Consider the following 18,919-nt stretch of genomic DNA (forward strand, 5'->3'; position numbering starts at 1 on the left):
GAGCTCCTATCTTTACCCAGGCTGCTCCCCCTATCTGCCCCTACACTACTTGGGATGTACCACCCCCCTCCCACTCCAGCCAGGAACAGACTCGGTCGTACCTGCACATTTCTAAGTGGGAGTACCGTCGGTCTGTTCCTCGGAAATGGGATGTGTGTAGTGCATGCAGCCTACCGAGCTCAGATCCACACTCCATCCTTACCCGGGAGTGGAATATCACACCTCTGGATTGAGGTGCAATACCCCTGTAGCAGCCGAATCCTCAGGGTGCTACATTCCCCCCTGGTAAATCACAGCACGTCCTCGGGCTGTAAGACAAAACAACACCAAAACATACAAATTTTTTTCATAAACATATAAAACATATAAAACATTATATATATATAAAACATTCTCGTCGCCTCTGGCTCCTCCTCCGGTCACTGTGCAACGTGTGACCGGGTAAAGTGCGACAGTCTTTCTAGAAAACTGGTTTTTCTATAAAACCGGTAGGGGGCGCTTTAGGACGCGCAACTATTTACAGGGATATGGCCGCTCTCAGTCCTCGGCCAGTTAAGGAGGGAAAGGGAATGGCTGCTCACAGTCCTCAGCCTGTGGGATTAAGGGTAAACGGGTAAACAGTTCACTCAGCTGGTCCCAACGGGGACTATATTAGCAATAACAGTTTCTTTATACCCCGATCGGGTAACTATTTACAGCACCTACTCCGCTGTACTCAACAACGTCTTCCTCCTGCTCTTTCTTTGGGGATCTCAGCTTCAGACCCGTCCGGATCCTCTTGCTCTTCCTCCTCACATCGCAGCTCCTCCTCTGTCAGGCGATGCACATGGAGGGCGTAAGGTCCTTTGGCACACTTGTGCCGGGTAAAGGTGACCTCGTCCCCGATATAAAGGTCACGACCTCTGTGCCCCTCCGGCAGATGGGACTCCACATCTCTGCGCGTGACAAAGACGTCGCCGGGGGTGTTGTGGTCTCTGATGAAGCCCCACCCATGCTGCATATTGAACTTAATTACAGTCCCGGTGGTGCGGGGACTGTGCGCTGCACGGGGGTCCCTCCTGGTTCGGCTCTTCTGCTCGGCGCTCCTTATTTGGGCCTGTTGTTCCCGGACCCGCCTCTCTCTCCGCTCCCTCTCGAAGTCCTCGAGCTGTTGGCGGCAGCACTCAGCACGCTCCGCTGCAGCTGCCCTGGTTTCTTGAGTGAACCCCATTAGGTCTTCTCCGGTGGGGTCCCACTCAAATTGGGTCTCTTCAAGCGGGGGCGAGATCCTTATCACGGGCTTCGGAGCCGGAATCAGGGGTGCACACATGGCCCCAACTCTCCTCTGGTGCTCCAGTTCATAATATTCCTGGGGCCAGATGAAAGGCTGCCCGTCCGGCCACGTGTGCTGGGCAAACAAGTCCTCTTCCAGACGCGGCACCCTTGGTTTTACGGGTGCGGGCGCGGTGGTGGTGGCGCCCGGGTTGCCCAGGCCTTGCGGCCAGGCCTGGGGCACCTGGAAGGTGAAGGGCACCGTTAGGACGGCGGCACCCTGGGCTACCTGGCCTTGCGGCCAGGCCGGAGGCTCCGCGGAGGTAGGGGGCGCTGTTGGTGATGCGACGCCCGGGGGTACTAGGCCTTGCGACCAGGCTGGTGGTACTTCCTGCTTGGTAACGCTCGGGGTCGAGGCGTGCGACGTCACAGGGGTCGCGGCGGCGGCTTCCGGTTGGGGCCTAGTCTGCGTCGGTGACATGGCGTTTTTGGGCACAGCAGGGGGACTTTCGGGCTCTGCGACGGGGAGCTGGGGCAGGTAAGCGGTGTCCCGGCTTGGGGTATAGACGTCCCCTTTACCTGCCTCCATGCGTTCGGCTCCCTTCTCGGCGCCGTCTCCGGCCTTGGGTCCTCCCGCGCCATCCTCAGAGGCGGTCTGTCTCCTCATCTTGGCTGGCGTGCTCCGGGTCTTGGTTTGCTGGGCCATCTCTCGGCTCCACTCCGCCAATGTCTCTCGCTGTACCCGGGCCATCCTCCGTGCGAGGCCCTCCAGGGCAGTCTGTGCACACTCCCGGTCTCGGGGGAGCTGTGCGAGGACCTCCACTAGGCCTAGTGGGGTCGTGGTTCCCAGCAGGCTCCTGACCAACGGGTCGGTGCTGCTCTGCTCTTCTTCCAGCAGGCTCCTGGCCAGCGGGCCGGTGCTGCTCTGCTCTCCCTCCTCGGTTTCTAGCAGGCTCCTGGCCAACGGGCCGGTGCTGCTCTGCTTTCTCGCCATCTCCGGGTGAGCTTCTCTGCTACTCCTCTCCAGGCTTCCTGCCTCCGGGTGCGCCCGCTCCAGACCGCTCCAGGCGGCACCCATCTTCGTTCTTTTCTTTCGTCTCCTCCCCCTTTGAGGGCGGTCCCGGGGCCACTTGGTGATTGTCAGCTCCAGGGGCGGTTCTTTCGCGCTGACAGACACCTCTAGCATCACAGTCTCTGTTGGTGGGGGCGGTTTCCACTTTTGGCGCCATTTTCGGTCCTGGCCCACGATGGGAGGTGGCCTCTCGCCACCCTCTGGCACGCCCATAATGGCGTCCGCTCTTCCAAGGCGGGAAACCTTTGGAAATGGCGGGAATCGCTTCCCAGTGGCGGGAAACTCTGCAGATGGCGGGAAAAAGCTGTTAATGGCGGACAACCGGCGGGAATCGACTGGTGATGGGGTCCGATGGCGGGGACCCTCCGGAACCGGCAGGAGACTTCTTTTTGAGGTAAACTCGTTCTTTTCTTCAGGCACGCAGTACCCGGGTGTTGCGGGCACGTAATCCTGCCGACTACGCCAAAGTTGACGCGCCCCCTGGGCCATATTCGTTAGTGGGAATATCCGGAGCCGGATCAGATGGGGGTTGTAGTCTTCCGAGTGGCTGTGACCCGGTCCGTGCCCAGGGTGTCAAACTGAGTTGTATGTGGCAGTCATACAGATGTTATAAGTTCTTTATTTGTCGACTACGCCACCCGTTGTGTTGCGGTCACTGTGGCCGCCGCTGCAGCAGGGTCCGCTGAGGCTGGTGGTGTTGGTGCAGCTTGATAGGATAACCCCCAACGGGAGGGGTATAGCCCCAGTGGGATCAGGTGCAGAGGATGGGAGTTGTGGTGATGCAGTGTAGACGGCAATCAGAGACAGAGTCGGGTTATGCAGTTTAGGATGTTTACTCACTGCTGATGTTCTGGTCACTCCAGCTTCGAGTGACCTCCCGAGCCGTGCTGCGTCCACCAGGTTCTGGATCCAGCCAACTCCCAAATAAGTCCGGAGCGTGACCCTGAGCTCTCCTTCAGTCCTTTCTCTGGCCGTCCCCACTATTGATCCACCCAGGTCCAGCTCCCTCGGGCCTTCTGTTGGGACACCCTTGGCCTTGGGTTCCCTGACCCTCCTCGTGGTATGCCTTCGTGGTGGATGTGGTGGGTGACCGTGGCAAACGCTGCCCACGGTCGCCGGTCTCTGGCTGGGGAGTGTTTTTACTCCCACCAGCTTGGGTTCCGGTACCCTGTGCCGACTCTTCACCCGGGGATTTAAGTTGGGATCTTGGAGTCCTTTTCTGCTGTTTCTCCCTCTGGGTCTCTCTCTCTTCTCCTCTCTCACTCTGGGTCTCTCTTCTCCTCTGCTCCTGACTTTCTCTCTGCAACTGACCCTGTTCTTAGTTGGTGCCCACCTTATATACACCCTCTATGTGTGAGCTCAGGTGACCAGCACCCAATGAGCTCCTATCTTTACCCAGGCTGCTCCCCCTATCTGCCCCTACACTACTTGGGATGTACCACCCCCCTCCCACTCCAGCCAGGAACAGACTCGGTCGTACCTGCACATTTCTAAGTGGGAGTACCGTCGGTCTGTTCCTCGGAAATGGGATGTGTGTAGTGCATGCAGCCTACCGAGCTCAGATCCACACTCCATCCTTACCCGGGAGTGGAATATCACACCTCTGGATTGAGGTGCAATACCCCTGTAGCAGCCGAATCCTCAGGGTGCTACACTTGCATTGAGAGCTTGTTACGTAACTTCTGACTTCTGGGTAGTCAGAAGTTGCAGTCACAAGATGGTGCCACGGAATTAGAGTGGCGCAAAAAAAAGGTGAAGATGCCGGAGTGTGAGTATAAGACCAGGGGCCAAGACCGAACATTAGAAGCAGCACTCCAGCACTGAAAAAAAACCAAAATGCTGGAGTGGTACAAAATACACAACCTCAATTATGTCAAGACAGCAACACAGACTCTTACTCGGGGCTTGAGGCGCTAGTTCAACAAATAATTGGGCACATGTTCGAAATGCAATATTTTCGGACATGATAGGTGCCAATTTCTGTTGTAGACTGATACATAAACCCTTTCATACTGTCAAGTTCTTAATGGTATATTCTTGACATCTCTTTGCCAGATGTGTGTGTTGGTTTATAGATGGGAAATTTTAATTTAGGATATATATTTTATCTATGTAAGGTTAAAAACAAATGTAGCACCCCGAGGGTTCGGCCGCTACAGGGGTATTGCACCTCTGCCAGAGGTGTGGTATTCCACTCCCGGGTAAGGATGGAGTATGGACCAGGGCTCAGTTAGCTGCATGCATCACACACACCCCATTTCCGGGGGACAGCTCAACGGTGCTCCCATTTATATAGTAATGCAGGCACGACAGACCATGTCCCTGGCTGGAGTGGGGAGGGGGGGGGGGAAACCCAATGATGTAGGAGCAGAAGGGGACGGTTTCTGAGCATAGGTAGAAGCTCATTGATTGCTGGTCACCTGAGCTCACACACTCTGGGGGAAGGTATATAAGGTGGGCACCATCTTAGTTCTGGGTCAGTCAGAGAAGAAGCAGAGTGAAGGAGTAGAGAGCTGACAGGGAGCTGCGGCTCAGCCTGAGCTCAACTCCACTTGGCAGGCCTAGGGTGAAGGCCGGAGCCAGAGAGGAGAGGGGAACAGGAACAGAAAGGAACAGAAACAGAAAGGAACAGAAAAGGAAGAGAAGTACCCAAAGTGTAGAAGGGCTCAGTAACAAGAAGGCAGAAGGGACCCTAAAGACCAACGTGAAATCGGGTGACGGGTCAGGCAAGAAAAGGGTACCGGATCCCAAATTGGTGGAGGTAAATTATCCCTCAGCCAAGAACCGGAGGTCGTGATCATTACTTGGTGCGACCCCCTGCTAAACCTTGCTAGGAAGGCAACATATAGGATAGCGGGAAAAGGGGCCCACGTTTACCCGCACAGATCCGCGGCAGCTGGACAAAAGCTTGGTCACTGGTGGGGCACGAGCCAGGGGAAGGAAAGAAGGGAGTCCTGTGCCATGCTCCTGAATTGCCTGGGGGTTGACCGAGCCCCTCACCTGGTGGACGCAGCACGGCTCGGGCAGTCATTACCTGTACAGAAGTGACTTGGACTATACGAACTGTGACTAAAAGACCCTGGACTGCAACACGTTGTCTTTGCATTTCTTGCCGCGCCAGCACTACCGGTGCTGGGACGCCCTGCACTACAATCCCCACCATCTACGCTCACTGCCCTGGGGCTGCACTCTTCCCGTGGGGAGTTACAATACCTCAGCTGCACACACCATCAGCCTCAGTGGACTGCCTTGCAGCGGCTGTTCATAATAGCCGCAATCCACGGGTGGCGTAGTCGGACATTACCTAAAACATATAAAACACTGCCACTGGTCTGACCACCCTGAGCCACGGGACCGGGTCACCACTACTACTCCCAGCATTGCCCTGAAGCCCGGTCCCGAGTGCCCCACGGCCCAGGGGGTGAGTCACAAACCTGACACACTAAGCAAACACTGATAAAACTGATCAAAAACATTGATGAAACGCGGATAATTTTTTTTTGCAGACGAGTAAAATCACTGACGTCTGAATGAGCCCTTTTGCATGCAATTTTTACATTTCGGTTTTTTTTTCGTGCTCCCCATAGAAGCCTGTACAGAAAAAATGCACAAAAATGTAGTTCAACAATGCATTAATTTTTATGATATCCCATCCATTTGCTTGGACAGTTAAATACTTATTTTCTGGGGAAAAAATTCCACTGGGGAAAAAAAACACAATTTTTACTTTTCTTGGGAACATGGAACTATAACACTATCAACCAAAAGAGAAAAAAGTTAGGATTCCAAGAATATTATAACACAGACCACCATATGTGCACTGACCCAAAAAATAAAGTTAACATGTCATTTTTACTGTAGATGAATATAATAAAAATACAAAAATAAATATAGTGGAATCACTGTTGGGGTTTTTTTTGGTTGTTTTTTCCATTCCAACCCACATAACAAGTTTTATCTTGTTTTTAGTAAATGATATAATAAAGTGAATGGTGTCACTCAAAATGACAACTTGTCCCACATGAACCAAGCCCTCATATGGCTATGTTGATAGAAAAATAAAAAAAGCAATGGCTGTTGGAAGATGAGGAGAAAAAGCAAGACAATGAAAAATGGCTGCATTTCCAACAGGTTAAAGGTATAGATCGTTGGTGAGTCAGGGGTAGATTTATAACTCTGCAGCCAAGCATTGTATAGAGTCTGCATTTTATGGACTTTATTGACAATGGTCTTGGCTGCCCATAGCAACCAATCACAGTGAAGCTTTCATTTTTCAAGAGTAGAATACAAAATGAAAGCTGCACTGTGATTGGTTGCTATTGACAACACAGCCAGGTTTTTTTTTAAATAGTCTTATACATCTCCTCCATCGATAGCTGCATGGGAGGCCATAGAGTGAAACTAAGGGAGCAAAGCTGGGTGGGGAGGTGAAGAGTCTGAAAGATGCCAGGAGAGATTTGAACAGTATATTTCGCAGGAAGTCAGAGACTACACAAGAGAGCATGATTTAGACTGGTGGTCAAATTTGAGGTCCCTTAACACAGCATGACATGGGGGGGAATGTATGGAGAAAACCAACCTGGAATTAGACAATTAATATATGACATAAGTTTGACTGAAGAAGCAGTTTGCATATTTAATTTGCCAAAGGAGCACTGCATAGCCTATAAGTCTCCTTACACAGGCATGTCAGTCATGTGCCTCTCCACAAGGAGAGACATTACCCCTTAGATCCCAGTCACAGACCTCTCATACAGCTAAATCAGATCTGATGCTTTGCACTGAGGAGAAGTAACACCCACTTGTAACACGTGTATGCAAATTGAGATTCTGATTTTGGCTTTTATCCTAAAGGGTCAATATTGACTTTGCTACTTCCAATAGGTGGCACTAGAGTTCAAGTCTTCTTCCTCTGTGAAGAGACAATTTGCATATATAATTTATCAGAGGAGTGTTGAATGGCCTATAAGTCTCCTTACACTGGCATGTCAGTCATGTGCCTCTCCACAAGGAGAGACGTTACCCCTTAGATCCCAGTCACAGACCTCTCATACAGCTAAATCAGATCTGATGCTTTGCACTGAGGAGAAGTAACACCCACTCGTAACACGTGTCTACAAATTGAGATTCTGATTTTGGCTTTTATCCTAAGTCATGTGGCAAAGCTCGTTAAAGGGTCAATATTGATTTTTAGGATTGCTACTTCCAATAGGTGGCGCTGGAGTTCAAGTCTTCTTCCTCTGTGAAGAGACAATTTGCATATATAATTTATCAGAGGACAGTTGAATGGCCTATAAGTCTCCTTAAACTGGAATGTCAGGCATGTCACTGTCCACAAGGAAAGATATTACCCCTTAAACCGCATGTGGAGTGCTGCTTAAACAAAAAAAATGTATGAAAATACTTGATGATTGCACAAACTTTTTCAGGAATTATTGCAACAAAAATGTATAATGTTCCTAAAAATATATTCCAAGTGATTTTTAGATTTTTTTCATACACAGCATATGAAAATGGAGAAATTAGTCTTAACATTCTTTATCCTGTCTGGGTATGTGGTTCTAATCTGCAGGTACTAGGAGTGAAAGACTGGTATGAAGTTTTTGACATTTGTAGGGCTTTGTGCATGGATGCATTTAAGTCTCACGTCATTTTTTATGAATTATCTTAGGTGTCTGAAAGATAGGAATATAGAAATATCCCAATTTGAGATTTCAACAAAACACAAGAGCAATCACACTCGTTTCTCAGGTGCAATGATTTTTAAGCGTGCTTAAAAATCATTGTTCTCGGCAGCACATTGTACTGTGTAATCATGTGCCGTGCTGCTGATAACATGATATTCTTTGTGTGCATACTGAAAATGCTAACGATCGTTCTGTGCAGATAGAATCCTGATTGGCCTGTCTTAACAGGCCACTGAACAGCCATCATCTGGCTTGCATGTAGCTGAGGTTGACTCATGAAGATAAGACATTCGTAACACTGTACTTGGATAATTAGATGCAAATAATTAATTAAAACATGCAGCCTGGGGCTATAAGTGAACTATTTGGCAAAATATTCAGGGCTATAAATTGCTGAGGGTTTTTTTTCTTTGCCTTTTTATCTTCCTTTTGTTGCTGTTTTATATTTTTCCCTTTTCTCATTTGAACTGTTAATTAGGAAACAGGTAGACTCTGTTATAAATAGTTTTTCTTTCAAAAGTTAATTTGAAATTAATTAAATAAATAAATTGAGAAAAAAGTCTTCTACAGTTGATTCACTTTGTAAAACAACAACCAAAATAAACAATCTTATGTCAGGTAGTTTTCTATATTTCGCCTGGCTTGACCAAAGAGAAACTTTATACGTTCACTGTTATCAAGGAATCGATGTAAATAAAAAATGTGCGGATCAAACCCTTCAAACAACTATTAAAGACACCATCCTAATTTTGTGATATTTTTTCAAAAGTGTGAGACATGTACACATGTGGTCAAAATTGTTGGTACCCCTCGTTTAATGAAAGAAAAACCTACAATGGTCACAGAGATAACTTGAATCTGACAAAAGTAATAATAAATAAAAAATCTATGAAAATAAACAAAATTAAACTCATGAAATAGGCCTGGACAGAAATGATGATACTCTTAACTTAATATTTTGTTGAACAACCTTTTGAGGCAATCACTGCAATCAAACGATTCCTGGTATTTTGGCCCACTCCTCATGAGAAAACTGCTCCAGTTGTCTCATGTTTGAAGGTTGCCTTTTCCAGACGGCATGTTTCAGCTCTTTCCAAAGATGCTCAATAGGATTTAGGTCAGGGCTCATAGAAGGCCACTTCAGAATAGTCCAATGTTTTCCCCTTAGCCATTCTTGGGTGTTTTTAGCTGTGTGCTTTGGGTCATTATCCTGTTGCAAGACCCATGACCTGCGACTGAGACCGTGCTTTCTGACACTGGGCAGCACATTTCTCTCTAGAATCCCTTGATAGTCTTGAGATTTCTTTGTATCCTGCACAGATTCAAGACACCCTGTGCCAGATGTAGCAAAGCAGCCCCAGAACATAAGAGAGCCTCCTCCATGTTTCACAGTAGGGACAGTGTTCTTTTCTTGATATGCTTAATTTTTCCGTCTGTGAACATAGAGCTGATGTGCCTTGCAAAAAACTTCCATTTTTGTCTCATCTCATCTGTCCATAGGACATTCTCCCAGAAGCTTTATGGCTTGTCAACATGTAGTTTTGCAAATTCCAGTCTGGCTTTTTTATGATTTTTTTTCAACAATGGTGTTCTCCTTGGTCGTCTCCCATGAAGTCCACTTTGGATCAAACAACGACGGATGGTGCGATCTGACACTGATGTTCCTTGAGCTTGAAGTTCATCTTTAATCTCTTTAGAAGTTATCCTGGGCTCTTTTATTACCATTATCCGTCTCTTTGATTTGTCATCAATTTTCCTCCTGCGGCCATGTCCAGAGAGGTTGGCTACAGTCCCATGGATCTTAAATTTCTGAATAATATGTGCAACTGTAGTCACAGGAACATCAAGCTGCTTGGAGATGGTATTATAACCTTTACCTTTAACATGCTTGTCTATCATTTTCTTTCTAATCTCCTGAGACAACCCTTTCCTTTGCTTCCTCTGGTCCATGTTGAGTGTGGTACAGACCATGTCACCAAACAGCACAGTGAGTATCTGTAGCCCTATATACAGGCCCACTGACTGATTACAAGATTGTAGACACCTGTGATGCTAATTAGTGGACACAACTTGATTTAACATGTCCCTTTTGTCACATTATTTTCAGGGGTACAATCATTTCTGTCCAGGCCTATTTCATGAGTTCAATTTTTAAAAAATTCTGTGGAAGCAGGGTTGAAAAGCAAAGACTGACTTTCATTTGTTAATTTTCATAGATTTTTAATTTATTATTACTTCTGTCAGATTCAAGTTATTTCTGTGACCATTGTGGGTTTTTCTTTCATTAAACGAGGGGTACTAACAATTTTGACCACGTGTGTAGATCAGGAAAGCAGAATGTCAGTCATTACATTTCTCACATTGGTAATGCCCCATTTGATTTAATATAAGCTCTGGAGGCAGATTCTCAGGGAGATCTTTGTCCAGTTCATAGATCTTAACAGCTTTTTTACATATTAAGAAAAATGTGTATATCTTTGGAATAAGACATTGGATTGTAGATATCAAAGTATCATTTTATTCAGCTTCCTATGACCTACATGCACATGTGGACGGGTGAGGGAGGGTTGGTCCTACTGACAGATTCCCTTTAAACTAAGAAGGCTGTCAGTCACTGAATAGTACTACCCATAGGACCGTGAAGGAAATAATGAAATGCAAATATTATTGAGATACAAATTATTCTGAATATACTGTATATCAATATGCTCAGCTCAACCTGCTTTATAACATGATTCCCATAGATGTGTCCACATCTGTATCAGAGGCTTCTTTGTTTAAGATTCTGTCAAAAATACTGCAGTGCTACTTCCCTCAGCTCAGTCCCCTATGTCTACCATTCCGTACTTTCTAGACCCAAATTATTCAGATCCCTATAATCTCTGGTCGGATTTGCCGAACTATTCAATCAAACTATTCAATCAAACAGTTCCTGATCAATAAAATTCCATTGCTGGATTCATGGCCGGTAATTCCTCCACGGGCCCCATTAATTTCTTACAACACAAACATGTCACCCACATTCTTTCGATGTTTAAATCTAAATTCCCTGGTGCGGGAGGAGGTTCATGGGTGGACATGCTATGTAAACTCTCGTTCCCTTTTCCTAAAGGAATATCGAAGATATATAACCATATGATCCTGCCTCAGTCCTTCCAAAAACCTTCCTTTATATACTCTTGGGAAAAGGAACTTAACATTAGTGTTGAGCCACCCCCGTAGTGTTCGAGTTCGGTTCGGTTCGTCGAACACCCGTGTGTTCGCCGAACTGTTCGTCGAACACCTTCGAACACCGTTAAAAACAATGGCAGGCAAACAAAAACACATAGAAACACATAGAAAACACCTTCAAAGGTGTCCAAAAGCTGACAAACTGCTCAGAAGACATAACTAACACATGGAAAAGTGACAAGTACATATAGTCATGCGAAAATAAAAGAGGTGGAGGAGTAAAAGGAGGGGGAGACACAGATATAGGCATGTCATGCCCTTCTAAAATCCAAAAAGTGAGAAGCCGACACGGCCAGTCCGCTCCTGCCCGTGCCACCTCCGTGTCGCCGGGTTTGTGCCAGAGCCGCGGTGAACCCTGACGGCCAGCCCCCCTCTCCCAATACTGGTGCCTGTCCGCTGGTGGGTCGAGCGAGCCCCCCTGTGGTGGAGGCAGCTCTAAGCTTTTTAATTTAAATTGTCTCTCTAATTTGAATGAATACACTTTAAATCCATTTACAAGGATCTATTGGAGGGCAAGTCTCATGCCAGCAGCCGCGTAATTCCAGCTCCAGTAGCGTCCACTAAAGCTGCTGCAGTTAAAAAGCTTTTATAAGGATCGAGCTCGGCTGTCCACCGCAAGGCATCCTACTGCCAGTCCCAGCCCCTATGCCTTGGGGTGCCTCCTGATGCTCTTCACTAAGTATCCCATGGTCCCGAATCATTTCCTTTGAAAAAATTAAGTGTCTAAACTACAGGTGGTGTAGCTTGCTTAACAGCCGGGATAATCCGCTGACTAGCAGACACTGCTACTAGGCACAAAGTATTTCCTGGGCTAGATGCAGTTAAAAATTTGTAATTAGATACTCTCGTTGGATGCTGAGAAAGCATTCCATAGAGTCTCCTGGCACGCCATATATGATTCTCTTAAAAAGCTTGGGGTAGGGGTCTAGGGGACCCTTTTATAGCCAAAATCACGGCCCTGTATCGCAATACGTCACCTAGGCTGAAGATAAATGGAACTGTAGCACCCTGAGGGCTCGGTTGCTACAGACGTATTGCACCTCACCCAGAGGTGTGATATCTCACTCTCAGGTAAGGATGGAGTGTGGATCAGGACCCGACACCTGCATGCATTACACCACATTGCCGTGGGGCAGGGCGACCAATATGCCCCTGAGATGGGCACGACAGTCCCTGTCCCTGGCTGGAGTGGGGGGAGGGAACACTGAGGAAGGGGAACCCTGTAGTGCAGGAGCAGGGAGGAAGCAGTTCCTGGGTGCATTGAGAAGGGAGTATAAAAGGTGGGCACCATCTTAGTTCAGTGCAGAGAAGTCTGAGCAGAAGTGGCAGGGAGCAGGGGCTCTGCATGAGCTCTGCTCCGGAGGCGGGCCTAGTAACAGAGGCCCAGGCCTGGAAGAGGGAGAAGGAAGGAAGAGGAGCGGAGAAGGCTCCAGGAACGAGGAATGAAGGGATCCCAGGGGTGCGGATGGGCGAGTCGCCACCGCACGCCCGAATCCACCTGCGTGGAGGGGTCAGGCCAAAGGGGGAGACCGGTCCCCGAACTAGTGGAGGCAGGAAACGACCCTCAGCTAGAAACCGGAGGCTCTGACATTTTATGTGGCGCAGCCCCTCGCTACACCCGCTAGGAAGGCACCACATAGGGTCAGGGAAACTGGCGCCAAGTTTACCAAGAGGAGTCCCGAGGCAGCCGGACAGAAGTGTTGGTAAGAAAGGCCAGACAAAGGACACACAAAGGGGGTCCTGTGAAGTGCTCCAAAGTTATCTGGGAGTTGTCTGAGCCCCTCACCTGGTGAGCACAGTACGACGTGGGCAGCCGTTACCTGCAGACGTGGTCTGGATAATAAGAACTGTGAGTAAAGGCCCTGGACTGCATCACTGACTCCGTGTCGTTACTGCTGCTGCCCTGCACCATCACCCCCATCCTCCGCATACACTGCCCTGAGGCTATACTCCTCCCGTGGGGAGTTATGCTACGCTCTGCTGCACCCACAACACCAGCCTCAGCGGTCTGCCCTGTAGCAGCGGTTCACTCTGACCGCAATCCACGGGTGGCGTAGTCGGACATTTAAACATCAAAACCACATAAATAGTTCCGCCACTGGTTTGACCGCCCTGAGCCACGGAACCGGGTCGCCGCCACGAAGACTACAACCACCAGCATCCACCAAAAAGGGTCCGGCTCCGGGTGTCCCAAGGCCCAGGGGGTGCGTCAGAACATTTTCATCACCTTTCACAATCACCAATGGGACAAGGCAGGGATGTCCTCTGTCCCCTCTCTTATACATCCTAGTGACGGAGCACCTGCTCTCATCAATTCACCATAACCCCAATATTAGGTGGATTGAGGTGGGAGGCACCGAGTACAAGTGCTCTCTATTTGCTGATGATGTCCTAGTATATATCACTCAATCACATATATCCATCCCTGCTGTTATGGCTGAAATAGATCACTTTGTTACATGGTCAAATTTTAAAATCAATGCAGCGAAGTCTGAGGCCCTCGATGTCTCCCTCCCCAAATCCATATAGGATTCCATCCAGTCCAACTTTCCCTTTGCCTGTCCCTCACAGGGTATCAAATACTTAGGAATTCCTATTCATAGAGACCTCTCCCATCTATGTTATCTTAATTTTGGGCCCTTTATTGAACAACTCCATACAGACCACGGTTGGCAAGTTAGAACTGTAAGATTCACTACGTGAACCGCTGGTGTTTTGTGAAAAAGCACATGTACACCGCGTTCCAAATTATTATGCAAAAAGTGTTTAGGAGTGATAAGGGAAGAATTTGTTTGTTTGTCAGTTAAACTCATTGATGGTGATGTGTGTCAGGGCTCTTTATATCACTGTAAGCAATTGCAGACACCTGTGCTAATTAGTTTGGCAGGTGTGTCCAATGAAAGGCAAGACTACTTAAGAAGGCTCTCTCACATTATTAAGCAGCCTACATTTTCTGCCAAAATGGGAAAGAAAAAGGATGTGTCGGCTGCTGAGAAGCAACAAATTGTGGAGTGTTTAGGTCAAGGCATGACTACAATCAACATTGTGCGATGATCAGGATGAAGTGTCTTGGCAATCAAGAAGTATGTAGCTGATTCACAGTACACACGTGTGCGTGCTGATAAGGGCAAATTGAGGACTCTTTCCTACAGGCAATTACGTCAGGTTGAAAGAGCAGCGGCCAAAAAGCCTTGTCATAGCAGCAGACAAGTTTTTGAAGCTGCTTGTGCCTCCAACGTCCCCCGAACAACAAGATGCAGGGTCCTTCAGAGGTTTGCAGCTGTGCATACGCCATCCTGTCGACCTCCTCTATCCACTTCACACAAGCAGAAACGGCTCCAGTGGGCCAAACATTACAAGAAGACTGATTTCAAAACAGTTTTGTTCACGGATGAGTGCCGTGCAGCGCTCGATGGTCCAGATGGATGGAGTGGAGGATGGCTGGTTGATGGACACCCCACGCAAACACGGCTACAGCGCCAACAAGGAGGAGGTGGAGTAATGTTTTGGGCTGGAATCATGGGGAGAGAGATTGTCGGCCCCTTTAGGATCCCTGAAGGCGCTAAAGATGAACTCCATAATGTATGTGGATTTTCTCAAACAGCACTTCCTGCCATGGTTCAAGAAGAAGAACCGTGTATTTCACAGCAAGATCATTTTTCTGCATGATAATGCACCATCTCATGCTGCACATAAAACATCTGCATCTCTGGCTGATATGGGCATAAAAGGGGACAAACTTATGGTGTGACCCCCATGCTCCCCTGACCTCTACCCCATTCAGAACCTTTGGAGCATCATTAAAAGGAGTGTCTATGATGGCGGGAGGCAGTTCACATCTAAGCAACAGCTCTGGGAGGGTATTCTGTCCTCATGCAAAACAATTGAAGCAGAAACCATCCAAAACCTGACAAATTCAATGGACGAGAGAGTTCAGAAGCTCCTTTCGAACAAGGGGTCCTATGTGAAAATGTAACATCACCTAGAATAAAGTTTTGAGTTGAAAACTTTTTGATTTCAGTTTCTAACAACCTGCTAATGCTTATAATTTCAAAAATGACCATTTTTTTGGTCTTTATTAAAATGAAAAGGTTGATCGAAAAGTTTGGGGGATCTAAGAGTGTGGCAACCCAGTAGTCATGATTACTTCGAATTCTGACAATATGAGGGTCATGCTGCAGGTAGTGCAGCAAGAAGGCACTTATGTGTCTTGCGCATCTCGGAGCCCCAAAATTATTTTCCGGGCTAGATGCAGCTAAAAATTATTTTTAATTTTAAATCTGGTGAAGCTTTAGTATAGATGGCCTAATAGGATCAGTGCTGCACACTGCTACAAAGCCAAATTATTTTCCAGTCAAGATACAGATAAACATGATTAGTAATTTGAAAGCTTAAAATGGTTGGTAGGGTGATTTTAACCAATCATCAAGCTTTTACTCTCCCCAGGATGACACAGGGGTAGAAAAGTCGTTTCGGATCCATGATTTGTTCATCTTTATGAACGTGAGTCTGTCTACATTATCAGTGGAGAGCCGCGTGCGCTTATCTGTCAGCACACCACCAGCAGCGCTGAACACACGTTCAGACAGAACGCTGGCTGCGGGGCATGACAAGATCTCCAAGGCGTAAGTGGCTAGCTCCGGCCATTTATCCAGATTGGAAGCCCAAAAAGAGCAAGGGTCCAGTGACACAGTCGTGGCTTCAATGTTTACTTGGAGATACTCCTGTACCATCGTCTCTAGGCGTTGACTATGTGTCAGACTTCTTGTCTCCTGTGGCCTTGCAAAGGATGGGCTAAAAAAGTGGTGAAATGATTCCGCAAAATTGATGTTACCAGCAGATACTGTGGTTCTGTTACGGTTTGAGTGCTGAACACTTGACGGTCCCACGGTTGGCAAGTTGGAACTGTGAGATTCACTACGTGCACCACTGGTATTTTGTGGAAAAGCACATGTAAGATTCTGCAACAGTCTCTGCTGATACTCCTGCATGCGTGCATCCCTTTCTATGGCAGGAATAATTTCTGCAAATTTACTTTTGTACCGGGGATCTAACAGTGTGGCAACCCAGTAGTCAGGATTATTTCTAATTCTCACAATTCGAGGGTCATGTTGCAGGTAGTGCAGCAAGAAGGCACTCATGTGTGTTGCGCATCCAGGAGCACCAAGTCCCTGTTGTGTTGGTGGCGAGGTAACAATCATGCTTCCTTCCTCTGTCCTCTCCCCCCAACCTCGCACAACAGAAATGTGATCAAGGTCTCCCTCATCTGATGAGTCTTCCATCAGTTCGTCCTCCACTTCTTCCTGGGCTCCTGCACCTTCCTCACTAGTTTGGCTGCTACCATGCGCCCTGGTAAAACCATCTCCCCCACCCTCACATGCCTGCCGCCTTGGTGCTGCCGACCGTCTGGACCTTGCAGATGTTAGCCCTTCCGCATATAACTCCTCCTCCTCTACTTCCTCCACCTCCTCTTGTGCCACCACCTGACTCCGAATTCTGTTTAACATGTGCTCCAGCATGTAAATCACCGGAATAGTCATGCTGATAATGGCATCGTCAGCACTAAACATCTTCGTCGCCATTTCAAAACTGTGCAGAAGGGTGCATAGGTCCCTGATCTGAGACCACTCCTCCAGCGTGATTTGCCCCACCTCTGAATCTCGTTGGCCCAGGCTATACGTCAGAACGTATTGCACCAGGGCTTGTCGGTGCTGCCACAGTCGCTGCAACATGTGCAGAGTTGAATTCCACCGGGTAGGCACATTGCATTTTAGCCGGTGAAGTGGCAGGCCCAACGACTTCTGTAGAGATGTAAGTCGCTGAGCTGCGGGATGCGAACGGCGGAAGTGAGCACACAGCGACCGTGCCCTCTGCAGAAGGCCATCTAGTCTGGGATAGTGGGCTAAAAATTGCTGGACAACCAGGTTCAACACGTGAGCCATACAAGGCACGTGTGTGACATTGCCCCGGCGAAGGGCCGCACCCAGGTTTGCAGCATTGTCGCACACGGCCTTCCCTGGTTTCAGGTCCAGTGGAGACAACCATTCATGAAATTGGTTCTCCAGAGCTGACCACAACTCCTCAGCTGTGTGACTCACATTTCCCAGACATTTCAATGTAAAAACCGCCTGATGACGTTGAGCCCTACTGCCAGCATAGTAAGGAGATGTGCAGGATCCCTTCTGCGCAGTTAGAAAGCTTGTGGCATGACCAGACAGGCTTTGGGTGCAGGTGGAAGACCGAGAGGAGGTTGAGGAGGCAGAAGCAGTGGAGGAACTTTGACATAAAGAGGATTGACGCACAACTCGTGGGGACGGCAAGACTTGGACAGCAGCCCCTTGTCCTGCTGTCACCATAGTTACCCAGTGCCCAGTCAGCGGCATGTAACGCCCCTGTCCATGCCTACTCGTCCAAGTGTCTGTGGTGAAATGCACCCTGTCACACACAGAGTTTCTCAAAGAAGCGGTGATGTTGTGTGCGACATGCTGGTGGAGCGCAGGCACACCTTTCTTTGAGAAGTAGTGCCGACTGGGCATCTGGTACTGGGGCACTGCGACGGACATAAGGTCTCGAAAATCCTCTGTGTCCACCAGGCGGAAAGGCAGCATTTCTGTAGCCAAGAGCTTGCAGATGGTGAAATTCAACCTCTTAGCTTTCTCATGGCTAGGAGGAAATGGTCTTTTACTTGTCCACATCTGAGGGACCGAGGGCTGGCTATTGTGCTTAGACGGGGTTGATAAGGGTGTCCCCGGCAAACTGCCGGTCTGTGAGGAAGATGCAGGCGGACATGTTAGGTTGCCTTGATCCAAAGGTGGTGCTATCGATGTCGGACAGCGCTCAACACCAGCTGGTGTTCCCACCTCCAAAGAAAATGATGACCTGCCAATCACGCTGGCTGTTGTGGGTAAAGAGGTGGCAGGTCTGCGCCCCAAAACAGGTGTGACTGCTGTCCCCCCAGTCACAGAGGATGAAGAGGCCGCGGATGCACAAGATATGGCAGACGGTGGTTGGCCCGGCCGGCTAGGCCGCATTGTAGCACACTGAGCTTCCCACTGCAACTTATGCTTCATGTCCATGTGCCGGTTCATGCATGAAGTACTCAAATTATGTATTTTTTGGCCTCTACTTAGCTTTTGCTGACAAATGTTACAGATAACACGAGTTGGGTCATCTTTATCGATCTGAAAAAATGCCCAGGCTATGCAAGGCTTAGCACCCATGCGACCTGAAGAGCCACCACGACTTGTGGTGAGAGGCAGAGTTGTGTTTGAGGATGCAGTTGTTGACGTGCTTCCAGTACTACGTCTCTGTCCAGGAAGGCACAACCTGACCTCGTCGTCACTAGCATCTTCCTCCACCTCCTCTGCTGACCTCATCTCTTGGCTGACTGTGGGTTGACAGTAAGTGGGATCTCCAACCTCATCATCATCACCCTGTGTGTTATCACACCCGTCGTCCTCAGAGCCAACCTGTTCCTGCCCTGACAAAAAACTAAAGTTGTCGCTCCAATCAGGTATTTGAGTCTTATCATCGTCTTCCTCATTGTCTCCACCAACAGGAGTTACAGTTTGGGAATGAGGGTCTACATTATGGTCAGAACCTTCTGCGTCTGGTCCTGGATCCGACTCATAAAGATTCTGGGCATCAGTGCAGATCATTTCCTCGTCTGGATTCACAG

The sequence above is a fragment of the Phyllobates terribilis genome, unplaced genomic scaffold (genome assembly GCF_046119375.1).
Source record: "Phyllobates terribilis strain yellow unplaced genomic scaffold, ASM4611937v1 Scaffold_4__5_contigs__length_816908805, whole genome shotgun sequence".
Lineage (NCBI taxonomy): Eukaryota > Metazoa > Chordata > Amphibia > Anura > Dendrobatidae > Phyllobates > Phyllobates terribilis.